Source organism: Anser brachyrhynchus (assembly GCF_964034855.1).
Source record: "Anser brachyrhynchus genome assembly, chromosome: W".
In the NCBI taxonomy this organism is placed as follows: Eukaryota; Metazoa; Chordata; class Aves; order Anseriformes; family Anatidae; genus Anser; species Anser brachyrhynchus.
This window is the reverse complement of record NC_137704.1, coordinates 23,132,404-23,146,604: the sequence shown is the minus strand read 5'-3', so window position 1 is coordinate 23,146,604 and position 14,201 is coordinate 23,132,404. Positions and strand designations below refer to the sequence as shown.

The 14,201-nt window shown below is 46.8% G+C and overlaps 1 protein-coding gene across 15 annotated transcripts in view; it reads right to left on the bottom strand.

Annotated features, from left to right (window-relative positions):
- LOC308184746 (ubiquitin-associated protein 1-like) overlaps positions 1–13,038 on the bottom strand; it is a 92,752-nt gene extending 79,714 nt beyond the window's left edge. For 13 of the 15 annotated variants that reach the window (XR_013942896.1, XR_013942897.1, XR_013942898.1 and 10 more), the window contains exon 1: positions 12,893–13,031. The gene's annotated coding sequence lies outside the window, so the exon portion shown is untranslated. Of the gene's footprint in view, positions 1–12,892 lie in introns of all 15 variants that reach the window. The other 2 variants (XR_013942895.1, XM_080572180.1) reach the window with 1 other exon arrangement.
- Positions 13,039–14,201: the final 1,163 nt, after the last annotated feature.

Sequence of the window (14,201 nt, the reverse complement as noted above, 5' to 3'; positions counted from 1 at the left end):
TCATAATCAATTCTCCATCTTCAAACGTTATGGTAGCGTTTAGTTTAGTTAACAAATCCCGTCCCAAAAGAGGAATAGGGCATTCTGGTACATATAAAAGTTCATGCGTAATTTCTTTACCTCCAAACCGTAAATCAAGGGGTTGTAAGAACGGCCGTATTTCCTCCTTCCCGGTGGCACCTACAACAGTAGTTTTCCTTTCCCCTATCTTACCACTTAATCTATTGAGTACTGAATATGTGGCCCCTGTATCAATTAAAAATTTTACTTCCTTATTTCCTATTTGAATTTTTACTAAGGGCTCTTTAGTTTCTGCTACCGGATCTCCTAGTCAGCTACTATATTCCCCCAGAACCATCGCCTTGGCTGCTTCTTGGTTTCGGAACGAATTTCCCCCACCAACGATCAGCTGTCCACGGAGAGGGCACTCGTTTTTCCAATGACCCTCCCCCTTACAATGGGCACATTGGTTAAGACCCAGCCGGTTTCCCCCTGAGCTCGGGTAGCCTCTCCCTGTTCCTCTACCTCGACCATTAATATTTCCTCTTCCCCTGCCCCTTAATCCTGCATGTTCTCTCCCTTGAATTACTGCTAATAAGTTCTGTTGTTGCCTTTTTGTCGTTTCCTTTTCCCTGTTATTATACACTTTCCAGGCTATTTCCAACAGCCTATCCAAATTTCTCAAATCTGCACCTTCCAACTTTTGCAATTTCTTCCTAATATCCTCTTGGGCTTGTCCCAGGAAAATGAGTGCCAATTGAGCTTTAGCTTGCTCAGTCTCTACGTCTAAATCTGTATATTTCTTAGCAGTTTCTTTCAATCTCTCTAAAAAGGCGGAAGGTGATTCCGCTTTTTCTTGCCTGACATTATACAATTTTGACCAATTTATGGTCCGGGGCATGGCATTCTGTACCCCGACTCGTACCCAATCTTGATATCTCTTCAGCCTCCTTATTCCATCCCCTGTGTTATAATCCCATTGGGGATCCTCAGTGGGGAAGTTTTGATCTAGATTTCCAAGCACTAATCCATTTCGTATATCCTCTCGGGCTCTCTCTCTGGCTGCCCGCAATACCATGTCTTTTTCTGTCGAGTCCATCAAAGTATCCAGGATCACCTGGAGATCATCCCAATTGGGATTTTGGGTTTTAATTATCATTTTCATTACCCTGGCTACTTTATCTGGGTTTTCCCTGTAGGTGCCGGCTGCTTGTTTCCATATCATTAAGTCCCCAGCTGAAAAGGCACCTTAACATATACCGGTCCTTCTGTCCCCACTCCTTGCCTGAGGGGAGCGATTATTTTCCCTCCCTGTTCATTTATAGTTTCTCCTGCCCTTCGCTGTTGCCGGGTCCTATGTGACACAGGGGAGACTAAAGTCGGGGATTCTCCATCACTACTGCTATCTTCCTTTTCTCTTTTCCCTCCCTGTCCTGGCTCTTCCGGCGGAGCCGACGGCGCAACTTCCAAATCAATATTTCCATTATTCATTTCCCCATAATACTTATTATTCTCTATTACCTGATGCTGTATACAGCGTCCCTCCCTAGTACATGCACAACAACGTTCCTCAGTTGAAACTTCAAGCACCATTATTCCACAAGCATGCTGCCATTCAGGCTTTCGGCGCAAATAAAAGAATAATTCCACATACGGCAGTTCATATTTTCCTTCCCGCTTACAAAATAGCATTAATTGTAAGATTGTATTATATTGCAATGTTCCATTCTCAGGCCAAGTTTCTTGGTCCTCTAGTTTATACTGTGGCCACCAAATATTACAATAATCAATCAGCTTTCCTTTCCGCATTTCTTGACCAAAACCTCCCTCTTTCCAATGTGCTAGCAAACACCCCAGTGGGGATGTTCGCGGGATAGGTACATCTTTTCCCAGAATTCCTTTAATCTTTTTCATTTTGAGCTTATGATACAAACCCAAAAGCTGCCGGAGCAGCAGCACACTCTCCCAGAAGCTGCCGGAGCAGCAGCACACTCCCCCAGAAGCTGCCGGAGCAGCAGCGTGCTTACCACATACCAATAATACCAGGTGCTGACCCTTCAGCACAAACCAATACAATTACCAATACCAAACCACCAATGCCGAACCTGCAGAGCTTTCGCTCTGTCTAACGGACGGCGCCTAGGCTTACCCCGGGAGCTCCCTGCCCAACCGAGCGTGGCTTTTGCCGCGTCTGACCGGCAGGCTTTCCCAACCAAATCGGTACCGAATACCCAAAGTTGAAAGCACCTTTGCTTACCGCTCCAGTGGTACGTCGTGAGCAGCGGAGGTCGGTCGCGGTCGACTGCTCCCCGAGAATCCCTCGGTGCCGGCTAGAGCGAAACCGAGACACGATCCGCCTCAGCAGTGCCCATGCCGTCCCATCTGGGTCGCCAAAATGTTAGCGTAGCAACCACATAACCACCAAGTGATTATATGAAGGTGCTTTATTCAGCGCTGGAAGCCGGGGCAGGTGCCCAAATCTGGCTTCAAGTCCCGTTACTTCCCAGCCATTACTTATACATTCAACATTACGTAAGGCATACATATTCATTACAGGTGGTAACATCAGCCTCGCATTTCATTCTAATTAGCTCCCCTCCCCTTTGCACATGCGTGGTGCTCTCTGGTGGTCGTCCAGATGAAGTAAGGAGTCTTCCTCTCCGCTAAACTTTTCACCTTTCTCACTCGACGCATGCTCCCTCCGCTCCTTGGTTCTGCTTCAACTCATTTCAGCACTTCCAGGCCCTTATCCAAGGTCAGGTTGTATCTGTTCCCTCCCAGGGTTCCCCTTCAAAGATTCATTTGACTGTTCAGTATACTCCCTAAGTTTCCCAGTATACATAGATTATTTGATAATATACTCCCTAAACTTCCCAGTATACATAAATTAATTGATAATGTAAGTACATTCGGCAATGCTTAATTATACTGTATGACCCATCAGCTAAGAGACATTAATAAAACATCCATTCGATTCTCCCCAACACTAACACCAGGACCAGGGGTAATACCGGCAGGGCAGAAATACCCACTTGCCGATCCTGGCTGGAAGAATAATAGTGTGCGACACAGAAATCATATGAGAGACTTGGGGTCAGAATGAGAAAGTACTTGGGGATGAATCCTGAGGACCCGGTATCCCAAGGGCTCTTGAAAGTTCATTTTGTGATTGAAGCCTGGCAAGATGCACAGAAAATGCTCCAGAAGGTGGGGGGATGTAGTGAACAGTCACTGGGGGGCCCTCCTGTGCGAGGCCCTGAACGTGTGTGTCAAGAGGGGAGATGAGAAAGAAAAGCAGAGAGTGAAACTGATGGTATTGACAGTGTAGCAGGTAGTCAGGCAGAGGGTTGGAGAAAGAGGAAGAAAATCTTCAGGGGGAGTCAGGGCCAGGATGGAAAAGAGAGGAAGAGAGATGAAGGAATGGCAGGCAAGGAAAGCTACCTGTGTTGCGGCCTGAATCTTAGCAGGGACAGGCTTTGATGGGATGTTTTAAGTGTGGGCAGGCTGGCCACTTCAGCCTGGGAGTGAAGCTTAAAAAAGGTTATTGAAGGTGTTAAAGGTGTGGTATGTAATGTTTGACAGAGCTGTTTTTTGAATGAGTTGGGAAAGTTGAATGAGCAGGGAAAGAGGATGTAGGCATTATCTAAGTAACAGTCTAGAAGTTTTGGTATATTTGCTGTGCTGTTTGGTCAGTTTCCCAAGTATCGGGAAGGGGGGGGGGCGGGGGGGCAGCCTGCTCCACCAGGGGCCTCTCCACAGGCCGCAGGGGGCTTCGGCTCTGGCGCCTGGAGCGCCTCCACCCCCTCCTTCTGTGCTGACTTTGGTGTCTGCGGGGAGGTTTCTCACTCCTCGCTCTCCCAGCTGCTGTTGAGCAGCAGGTTTTTGTTTGTTTGTTTTCGTGGATGTGCTCTCACAGAGGCACGGACTGTGTTGCTCATGGCTTGGCTCTGGGCAGCGGTGGGCCCCTCTGGGGCCGGATGAAATTGTCCCTTATCTGCCATGGGGCGGTTTCTGGATTCTCCTCGTGGGGGGCTGCCACTGCAGCCCCCCTCCCCCCCAAACCTTGCCATCAAACCCAATACACTGGGGCAGCTAGGTCATTACTGGCCTGTAAAGTATCAGGGATTAAATTAACTAATGAAACCCTAAATGTGATGGGGGTAGAAGGGGCTGGGATAACAGTGCCACCTTTGGGGGGTACCAAGCTGAGACTAGGGGATAAAATGATCTCTGGGCAATTATTGTATGTACCCGAGGCAGGGACTAACTTGTTGGGAAGGGATTTGATGATGAAATTGGGCATTCAAATAGTAAATTGTTAGACTGGAATAACAGTGGTATTAATGGAGTGCTCTCAGACCCTGAGAGCAAAGATATATTCACCTCTGACTGGAAAGACTCTGAAGTGGGGGCGGAAGCAAAAATACAGATGGACAGTTTTACCTCAGGGGTTTACAGGGCCACCGATTAATTTGGGCAAGTTCTAGAACAGATTTTGGAGCAATTCCAACCTCCCGAGGAGGAATTCCTGTTACAAAATGTGGATGATCGTTTATTGTCAGCACAGGAGAAAACAGTTGTGAAGGAAGCCACTAACAAGCCATTCAACTTTCTGGGAAAGCAGGGCTTGGGAGTGTTGAAAAATAAATTACAATACGTAGAAAGAGAAGTCAGGTATTTAAGGCATCTAATGTCTGAGGGAAAACGGAGAATAAATCCAGAGAGGATTCAGGGAATTGTTGAAAACTAAGAAAGAACTAAAAAGTTTTAAGAGAAAGATTTTTTTTAAGGAATCAGGAGCCACGAAGTTTGAAGGAAAACAGATACTCCCTGATGGGAGAGAAATGCTGAATAAAGCACCAATGAGGCAAATATGTTTTACATCAAGAGAGTCATTGGGAGGTGCAAGCAATGTGTGATGTTGTTCTAGAAAAAAGTATGTCTGTGTAGGAATATACACTTTAGTGAAGCAAATATGCAGAGGATGTACCATATGTCAAAAGGCAAATAAAAAGGTCATTTGTAACTAACCTAGAGGGGGACGGGAGCCAGGGATTCGACCTTTCCCAAGTATACAGGTAGACTTTACTGAGTTACCTAAAGGAGGGAGATTTAAGTACTTGTTTGTCCTAGTTGACCACGTGACTGGATGGGTGTAAGCTTTCCCCTCCGTATCTGCCACTGCGAACACGGTGGCTAAGGTATCACTGGAGCAAACAGTCCCTAGATATGGGATAGCTGAAAACATTGATTCAGATCAAGGAAGTCATTTCCCTTCACAAGTACTGCAAGGGTTAATGCAGGCCTTAGAGATTGAGTGGGATTTTTACACCCCCTGGCACCCCTCCTCTTCTGGGGAGGTGGAGTGAATGAACCAGACATTAAAGAAGCAATTAACTAAATGAGTGTTAGAAACCCAACTTCCTTGGGTAAAATGCTTACTTTTAGCACTCCTGCAGGTTCAAACAGCACCAAGAAACGATATAGGAATTTCACCGTATGAGATGCTGTTCGGATTGCCCTATCTGGGCAGAAGGGATGAGATACCACAATTCGAAACAAGAGAGTTTTCTTAAGAACTATATTCTGGGGTTGTCCTCTTCTTTGTCATCTCTCAGGACCCAGGGGCTGTTGTCTGAAACCCCACCTTTGGAATTCCCCATTCACCACCATCACCCAGGAAATTGGGTCCTGATTCGGACCTGGAAAGGATCAACTCCGGCCTGAATGGGAAGGACCATTCCAAGTACTACTAACCACTGAAACAGCCATAGGAACTGCGGAAAAAGGTTGGACTCACTATACTCGAGTGAAAGCACCCGTCGACCCTAGTACCGGGGAAGTTGTTCCTACAGAAGACTTGTTGAAAATTAAAATCAAAAAGAAAAACCTCATAATGGACTCTAAGCAGGATAAAAGCTTACAATTGTAAACTAACCTTTTATTTTCACAGGTAACTAATGAGTGTGACTTGTGATTGAGAATAAGGACTGGCCTATAGTGAACTGAAGTGCTCCCAAGGGGTTTTTGTTCTAGTAGTAGTGTATATCTTATTCTTTGTATCGATAAATATTTGGAAACCTAAGTGTTAAAAATAATGACAGGGAAAAATCAATTATTAGTTTTGTTTTTAGTGATTGTAGGCCTCAGAGAAAGCCTTGGTCAATTGGCAACTTGGAAAAGGCATGACCAGATAATAGTAAGACGGTTAAAAAATATGGGTGACTGTGACAGAGGGTTATGTACCACAATCCGTCATGTTTGATGCTTGTGAGGTGTTAGCTTGTCGAGACTTAAATGCCCAACGACAATTGAGCAGAGAGAACAAATAACTGGGAGAGACCCAACAGCCAGATTGAGAATAGCTGTATGGAAACTGCTGCTTCCCTAAACTGCCTGTATACCAATGCGCAATGCATGGGAAATAAACAGGATGAACTTCAGATCTGTGTTCGGTCGCAGGGCCACGATCTGGTTGCGATCAGAGAGACGTGGTGGGACAGCTCGCATGACTGGAATGCTGTCATGGAGGGCTATGTCCTTTTTAGGAAAGACAGGCTGGGGAAGCGAGGGGGTGGGGTTGCCCTTTATGTGAGGGAGCAACTAGAGTGTACCCAGCTCCACCTGGGGGAGGGTGAAGGACAAGTGGAGAGCTTGTGGGTGAGAATTAAGGGGTGGGCTGGTATGGGGGACACTGTTGTGGGGGTGTACTACAGGTCACCAGATCAGGAGGAGGAGGTCGATGAGGCCTTCTACAAGCAGCTGGAAGTAGCCTCATGATCACGGGTGCTGGTTCTCATGGGGGACTTCAATTATCCAGACATCTGTTGGGTAAGCAACTCAGCCAGGCACGCGCAGTCCAAATTGTCTTCAACGCATTGTAGGAACCATTTTCTGACGCAAGTGGTGGAGGAGCCGACAAGGCAGGGGGTGCTTCTGGACCTTGTCCTTACCAACAGGGATGGGCTTGTTAGGGATGTGAAGGTTGGGGGCAGCTTGGGATGCAGCAACCATGAGATGGTGGAGTTCAAGATGGAACTTGGTGGAAGAAGTAAGGCTAGTAGCAGGATTGCTACCCTGGACTTTCGGAGAGCCAACTTCGACCTCTTCCGAGACCTGCCTGGGAGTATCTCATGGGCTAGGTTGCTAGAAGGCAGGGGTGCTTGTGAGAGCTGGGCTACATTTAAACAGCACTTCTTCCAAGCTCAGGATCGGTGCATCCCTAAGAGTAGGAAATCGGGGAAGGGGGGCAGGAAACCTGCGTGGATGAGCAAGGAGCTCATCGACAAGATCAAAAGGAAGAGGAAGGTCTATGAAATGTGGAAAAAGGGCCTGTCCTCTTGGGAGGAGTACAGAAGTGTTGTCAGGGCCTGCAGGGACGCAATGAGGAAGGCTAAAGCCCACCTAGAGATGAGGCTTGCAAAAGAGATAAAGGATAATAAGAAGGGTTTTTTTAAGTATGTAAACAGTAAAAGGAAGACTAGGGATAATGTGGGTCCCCTGCTGAACGAGGGGGGTGTCCTGGTAACAGGGGACACTGAGAAGGCTAGATACTGAATGCTTTCTTTGCTTCAGTCTTTGCTTCAAGGACTGCCTCCCAGGACTCCTCGACCCTGGCAGGAGGAGAAAGGGTCTGGGAAATGGAGGGCTCCCCCCTGTTTGACGAGAGAGTGGTTCGGGAGCGTCTGAGTGGGCTCAACGCACACAAATCCATGGGTCCCGATGGGATGCATCCACGTGTGCTAAGTTGTTGTTGTTGTTCTGCTAAGAGTTGGCAGAGGTGATTGCTGAACTGCTCTCTATCATCTTTGAAAGGTCCTGGAGAACAGGAGAGGTGCCTGAAGACTGGAGGATAGCCAATGTCACTCCGGTCTTCAAGAAGGGCAAGAAGGAGGATCCGGGAAACTACAGGCCAGTCAGTCTCACCTCTGTCCCTGGAAAGGTGTTGGAACAGCTTGTTCCGGATGCCATCTCCAAGCAATTGGAAGAGAAGAATGTTATGAGGAGTAGTCAGCATGTATTCACCAAGGGGAAGTCGTGCTTGACCAACCTCGTTGTCTTCTCTGATGGCATCACCAGCTGGGTAGATGGGGGGAGAGCACTGGGTGTCATCTACCTTGACTTTAGCAAGGCTTTCGATACTGTCTCCCATGACATCCTGCTAGCAAAGCTGAGAAAGTGTGGGATAGAGGAGTGGACAGTAAGGTGGGTTGAGAACTGGCTGACTGGCCGAGCTCAGAGGGTGGTGAATGGTGGTGCAGAGTCCAGCTGGAGACCTGTGACTAGCGGCGTTCCCCAGGGGTCGGTGCTGGGTCCGCTCTTGTTCAACATCTTCATCGACGACCTTGATGAGGGAATAGTGTCTGCCCTCAGCAAGTACGCCGATGACACAAAGCTGGGAGGAGTGGCTGACACGCCAGAAGGCTGTGCTGCCATTCAGCGAGACCTGGGCGGGCTGGAGAGATGGGCAGGAAGAAACCAAATGAAGTTTAATAAGAGCAAGCGTAGAGTCCTGCACCTGGGAAGGAACCAACCTCTTGGTTGGCCAGCCTCTTTTCAGTGGTTTGTGGGGACAGGACAAGGGGCAATGGCCACAAGATGGAGCACAGGAAGTTCCGCACCAACATGAGAAAGAACTTCTTCACAGTGAGGGTGATGGAGCACTGGAACAGGCTGCCCAGGGAGGTTGTGGAGTCTCCTTCTCTGGAGATATTCAAGGCCCATGTGGATGCCTACCTGGGCAGCCTGCTCTAAGGAACCTGCTTTAGCAGGGGGGTTGGACCCAATGATCTCTCAAGGTCCCTTCCAACCCCTACAATTCTGTGATTCTGTGTGAAACGATCCTCTACTGCCATGAAAAAAAAGGAGAGAACCCCGCAGGAGAGAACCCCGCAGGAGAGAACCCCGCAGGAGAGAACCCCGCAGGAGAGAACCCCGCAGGAGAGAACCCCGCAGGAGAGAACCCCGCAGGAGAGAACCCCGCAGGCCCTCTTTGAAATGTGGCAGTTCAAACATTTGAGATTGAAACAGGGTATGGGGATGTGAATGCCTGGATAGAATGGGTCAAATATACTGTCCAGAGTCTCAACCATAGCAATTGCTATGCTTGTGCCTCGGGATGACCGATTGCCCAGATAGTGCCCTGCCCATTGGGGTGGACCAAGGACTCCCAGGGAATGCGATGTATGATTGCATTGTACCAAGAAAAGACTGCCTGGGGAAATGAGGCCTGTAAGTCTCTCTCTTTGCTGTTCCCTTCCTTGCGTGATAGCAATATCAGGGTTCCCCCTGCATTCTCCACAGCTATAGGTAACCATACAGCTTGCCTCTCACGGCAGGGTGTGAGTGCTACCCAGCATCTGGGAGAATTTGCCTTGTGCACGAGGACCTTGAATGCTACCGAGGACTTGATGGGAAACTGCTCAAGACTTGAGATCCCCAGGGCAGATCTCTGGTGGTACTGTGCAGGGAAGATCTTACGGTCCACCCTACCATCTAACTGGGGAGGCACTTGTGCACTTGTTCAATTAGCTATACCCTTCACCCTGGCATTTGAAAGAGAAACATCACAAATACCCAGAAGAAGTAAAAGAAGCTTAGGAGTATCATTTGATGATAGAGCATACATAGATTCTATTGGGGTGCCTAGAGGAGTTCCCGATGAACAGGAAGCCAGGAATCAAATTGCTGCAGGGTTTGAGTCACTGTTCTGGTGGGTAACAGTCAATAAGAATGTGGATTGGGTTAATTATATTTATTATAATCAGCAGAGATTCATAAATTATACAAGGGATGCGATAAGAGGAATCGCTGAACAACTAGATGCCACCAGCAAAATGGCTTGGGAAAACAGAATAGCATTAGATATGATGCTTGCGGAGAAAGGAGGTGTGTGTGTGTGATACTGAGCAACCACTGTTGCACTTTTATACCCAACAATACTGCCCCGGATGGCACAGTAACTAGAGCATTGCAAGGGCTTAGCACCCTTGCCAGGGAATTGGCAGAAAAATTAGGCATATTTACATCCTTGATCATAGTAGCAGGAGTTTTGACAGCCATCAGTTGTTGCACTACCCCCTGTGTAAGAGTACTAGTACAGTGGTTAATTCAAACTGCACTATTGAAACAAATGACCATGGAGCCACCACCTTACTCAGATAAGAGGATGACATTAGAGGAGATGGAAAGCAAAGAAAGTGAAGAAGAGGAAGGTATCTACCAAATTACACCTTAGAGAAAAGTTTTACAAAAATCAGCAATTTATAAAGAAGAAAAAGGGGGGAATTGTGGGAATAAAAATGTTTTTGCACAGAGTTACATTGTTTAAAGGTAAGGAAGGTGGTATTGAGATATGCTTGCAGTGATAAGAAAGCTTAGCAGAGGACCTTGTAAAATGCAGACAACCAGACTCCTTAGAGCAATTAGGCGGAAATCACTGTGTAAGAAACATTACCACCTTACAGAGTAAAAAAGTCAAAAGAAATTTGAAAAATAACAGGACAGCCACTGAAAGCCATGTACTGTCTATGAAGCAGGGGATAGATTGTGAACCTGGATTACCCACTCAGTGGGGAAACAGGGGAGGGTCCCGGTCATTGAGGAAAATATGAAGTATATAAACTGTGCTATGTAACTTGTAGGTGCGCTCCTGCTTGTGGGACGCCCACCATTGCAATCGCGAATAAAAATGCTACTTCACTGAGATCCTCACCTGAGCCTAAGTTATTGGCTACGGAGTGTTTCTCACACACATGCAATGTGCACATTCAGGTATGGAAAGGATGGTGTTAGCACATTACATGAGTAGATGTGGCACAGCCACTGCGTCACCCAAAGGTACATTTCTGGAGTTAGTACCCAGCTCCAAAAGCAGCTTAGACCACACAGCTACTTGTGACACCATCAGCTTCTTCACCTTTCTCTTCATTTACCTTATATCTCATCATATACTTGTGGGTTCTTTAAGCTACAGCTAAGACTTTTCCAATTGAAGATCATCATTTTGAAAAGATTATGGAACAAAGAGTATTGCTTTTGTGTCCACACTTGAATTTGTTAGCTTTCCCTTGGCTTATAAAGAGATACTGAGCAGTGTTACATAAAAGCAACAAGCTTTTTACCCTCTCTATTTGCATTTGCTTTACAAAAATGTACATTGATAAGCTCAGGCATTCATCAGTCTAGAAATACATTATGGGCATTTATGGGCTTTTTACCAGCTATCCAAAGAACTCCAGGCAAATTACAGCAATTATGCATTCAACTCCTTTCTACAAAAAAGAAGGTACAGACAAGAAGGAAGCCTCTAACTGCAGATACTGAGAGCTGCCCTCTGTCAAGACACCGACTAGCATCTAGCAGCTGCTCTTTTACAGACTATTCACTGGTGTAAAGTAATTGCATTTTGCATCCCACCATCTCTTAGCACTTCTGAGACAGTCATTTTTGCTAGCTTTGCTGTGGCACGAGACTGTTAGTTGTAGGAGTCCTGAAATGCATCTCCCCTCACTCCAAAGTCTGATAGTTACTCATATTAAAATGAGTATTTAAAACTTGATAAATTTTCTTCCCCAAACATTTTCTTAATATTAATCCTCAGGATATTATCTAGAGGATGACACTTCAAATATTTAAGTGCTTAGTTGCAAAAGTAATTGCAGGTATAGAGCCCTGACAGCCCATGACCACTGACAGAATTACAGCTTAATAACTAATCTTGTTTATGAAATCGGTGAGTTCCTAATAAACCATATAATAAATACAGAAATCTGCTCCCCAAAATATTTGACTCATTACTCCTCCCAAAGTGCACTGTTAGTTTGAATTACTTTTCCATCCATTTTTGTTCATAAAACTCCAACCTGACTTGAGGTACATCAACTTATTCCCTCTCTTCCCAATAAAGGACCTTAAGGTACTTTCTGAAAGTCACATTCTAAAAAATATACGCTATTATGAACACAGTAAGAAAAATGAAAGTCGCTTTTTTTTTTTTAAGAGAAGTCAAACAGACTGGCAGCAAACTGCTTGTGGTGACCTAATAATTATGAGATTAAGAACACATGCTTTTCTAGGACTGTGTTACAGCATAAAGCTTTTCTATACTTTTTCCACCACAAAGTTTTATTCCAGATAACTAAGTGATTTTATTCATATAAATACCTTCCCCTACTACAAGTACCTCCTATATTTTTATTTCAAAGTATTATAGATTACTGTGCAAGGACACCACATGACAGTATTAGTCACTAGGGTAGAACCCAGGATAGCTTTGCTGCATTAGATAAGGAAATACATATCCTTTAACAACTACTTCACAGATCATTTACAAACAAAGAAAATAATTTTATTTTAGAGTCCAGAGCTGATGAAGCAAATCAAATCGAACATACAAGTACATCTCGATGTCTAGATTAAGCACAGCACTTACACGTGACACAGCACAACTTGCAACACGCAGACTCTTAGAAATCCAACCTCCAAAGCTCAGGGAATAAATCTCACTAGTCATGACTTCATCTGCTGCTACCCTAGAGATGTCAAACCATGGAAGCACAAAGGCAAACATTAGGAAAGGGCTTAAGTCAACTCTTTCACGTGACCTAGTAGATAGCCATGACGAACGTTGACCTCCAGCAACGTAGACCAGACTAACTGGGAGCTCACAACTCTCACAACTAGCAAAATCATTTATTCTGTTACTAGTTTCCATAATTGGAAACTAGGCATTCCACTGCCTCGCCCCAGGCCGGACACCACCGCCGCCCCACTCCCCTCCACCGCAGCTTCCCGAGAGTCCCCCCCCAGGCGAGCAACCGGCACCCCCCCGGGCCCATAACGGCGACGGATACCCCCCAACCCTCCCCCTTCCCTCAACCTTAACCGTTACCTTGCGGCCCCCAGACCGCGACCGCTGGCCCCTAGACTCCCCGCGCGCCGCCGGCCCCACCACCAGGTGCCGCCATCTTGCCTGCCTGACCACCTCCTCCTCGCCGCCCCGGTGAGGCGCTGACGTCACGCTGCCAGGTCAGCTGGCCCCACGGCCGCCCAATCGGGAAGGGGAATGCTCGCCGGTGACGTCACCAGGCGGGGTAGTAGGAGGGATGGCGGCGGTGAAATAGCGGTGGGGGGGGCTGTCCTGTCCTGTCCTGTCCTGTCCTGTCCTGTCCTGTCCTGTCATTAGGTTTTCTCGCTAGAGGCACGCACGCTAAAAGCACACATAAGAAAAAGTATAGCCACCTCGGTTTTAATAAAGGAATGAGTAAACGTAAATATCCCCATCTGCCCTTTGGTTGCCCTGAAATGAGGAAGTTTGGTGACACAACAGGGCACCTGCAAGCACCTTGTCCCTGAGGCCCCGTAGTCAGAGCCTCAAACATGCTCAGGGACCACCAGTGGTGAGAGAGGGAGTTAGGGGAATCTTATCAAGTAGAGATAGAGTGCTGACGGCATGAAACTAGGATGCTACTTAGTGTCTTTGCTAACTATGGTGCATTGTGCAAATTAATTAAAGCAAGAAGCCTTGGACCCATTACCAAGGTCAGTTTCCTAATAAGTGTGAGCCTATCTTAAAAAACTGGAAGGAACTGGTCTTGCGGATGGACAAGAGCCAAGGAGCAACTGAGTCTGTGCAAAGACAAGAAGTCAACTAGCGGTGACGAGGAAGAGTCATCAACCTTCATCCCCATGACCCCCGGCAACCACCACCAGGAGACACTGCGCAAGCGCAGATGGGAGGAGCTTATGGAAATGACTCCTTGGAACTAATTTTAATATGAAGCGGGGACAGGTTATGAGTATGTATAGGCGTATTGTGAAACTTCATGCATATGTAACTCTTTGCTGCATATAACCATGGCAAGTTGCCGCGTCAGGTGCACACGACTTTGGGGGGACTACCCCCCGTGCTGCCCAGCGCTGAATAAACATACCTACTTTACAATCTTACTGATTGTGGAGTCTGTTTTCCCCAAGTTAGTTGGATCAGCTAAGCCGCCTGCCAAGTAAAAGGGTCTCACTAAGTGGATCGTGGGCCAGAGTTGCAAAGCTCAGCTGATGGCAGATGTGAGCCCCCTCAGGCTCGCAATGGCACGTTTGATGCTTGTGCGCCGTTCCAGTGCCTCACCACCCTCTGAAATTCTTCACAGAGAGAGAAGGTTTGGTGAGGCACTGCAACAGGTTGCCCGGAGAGGTTGTGG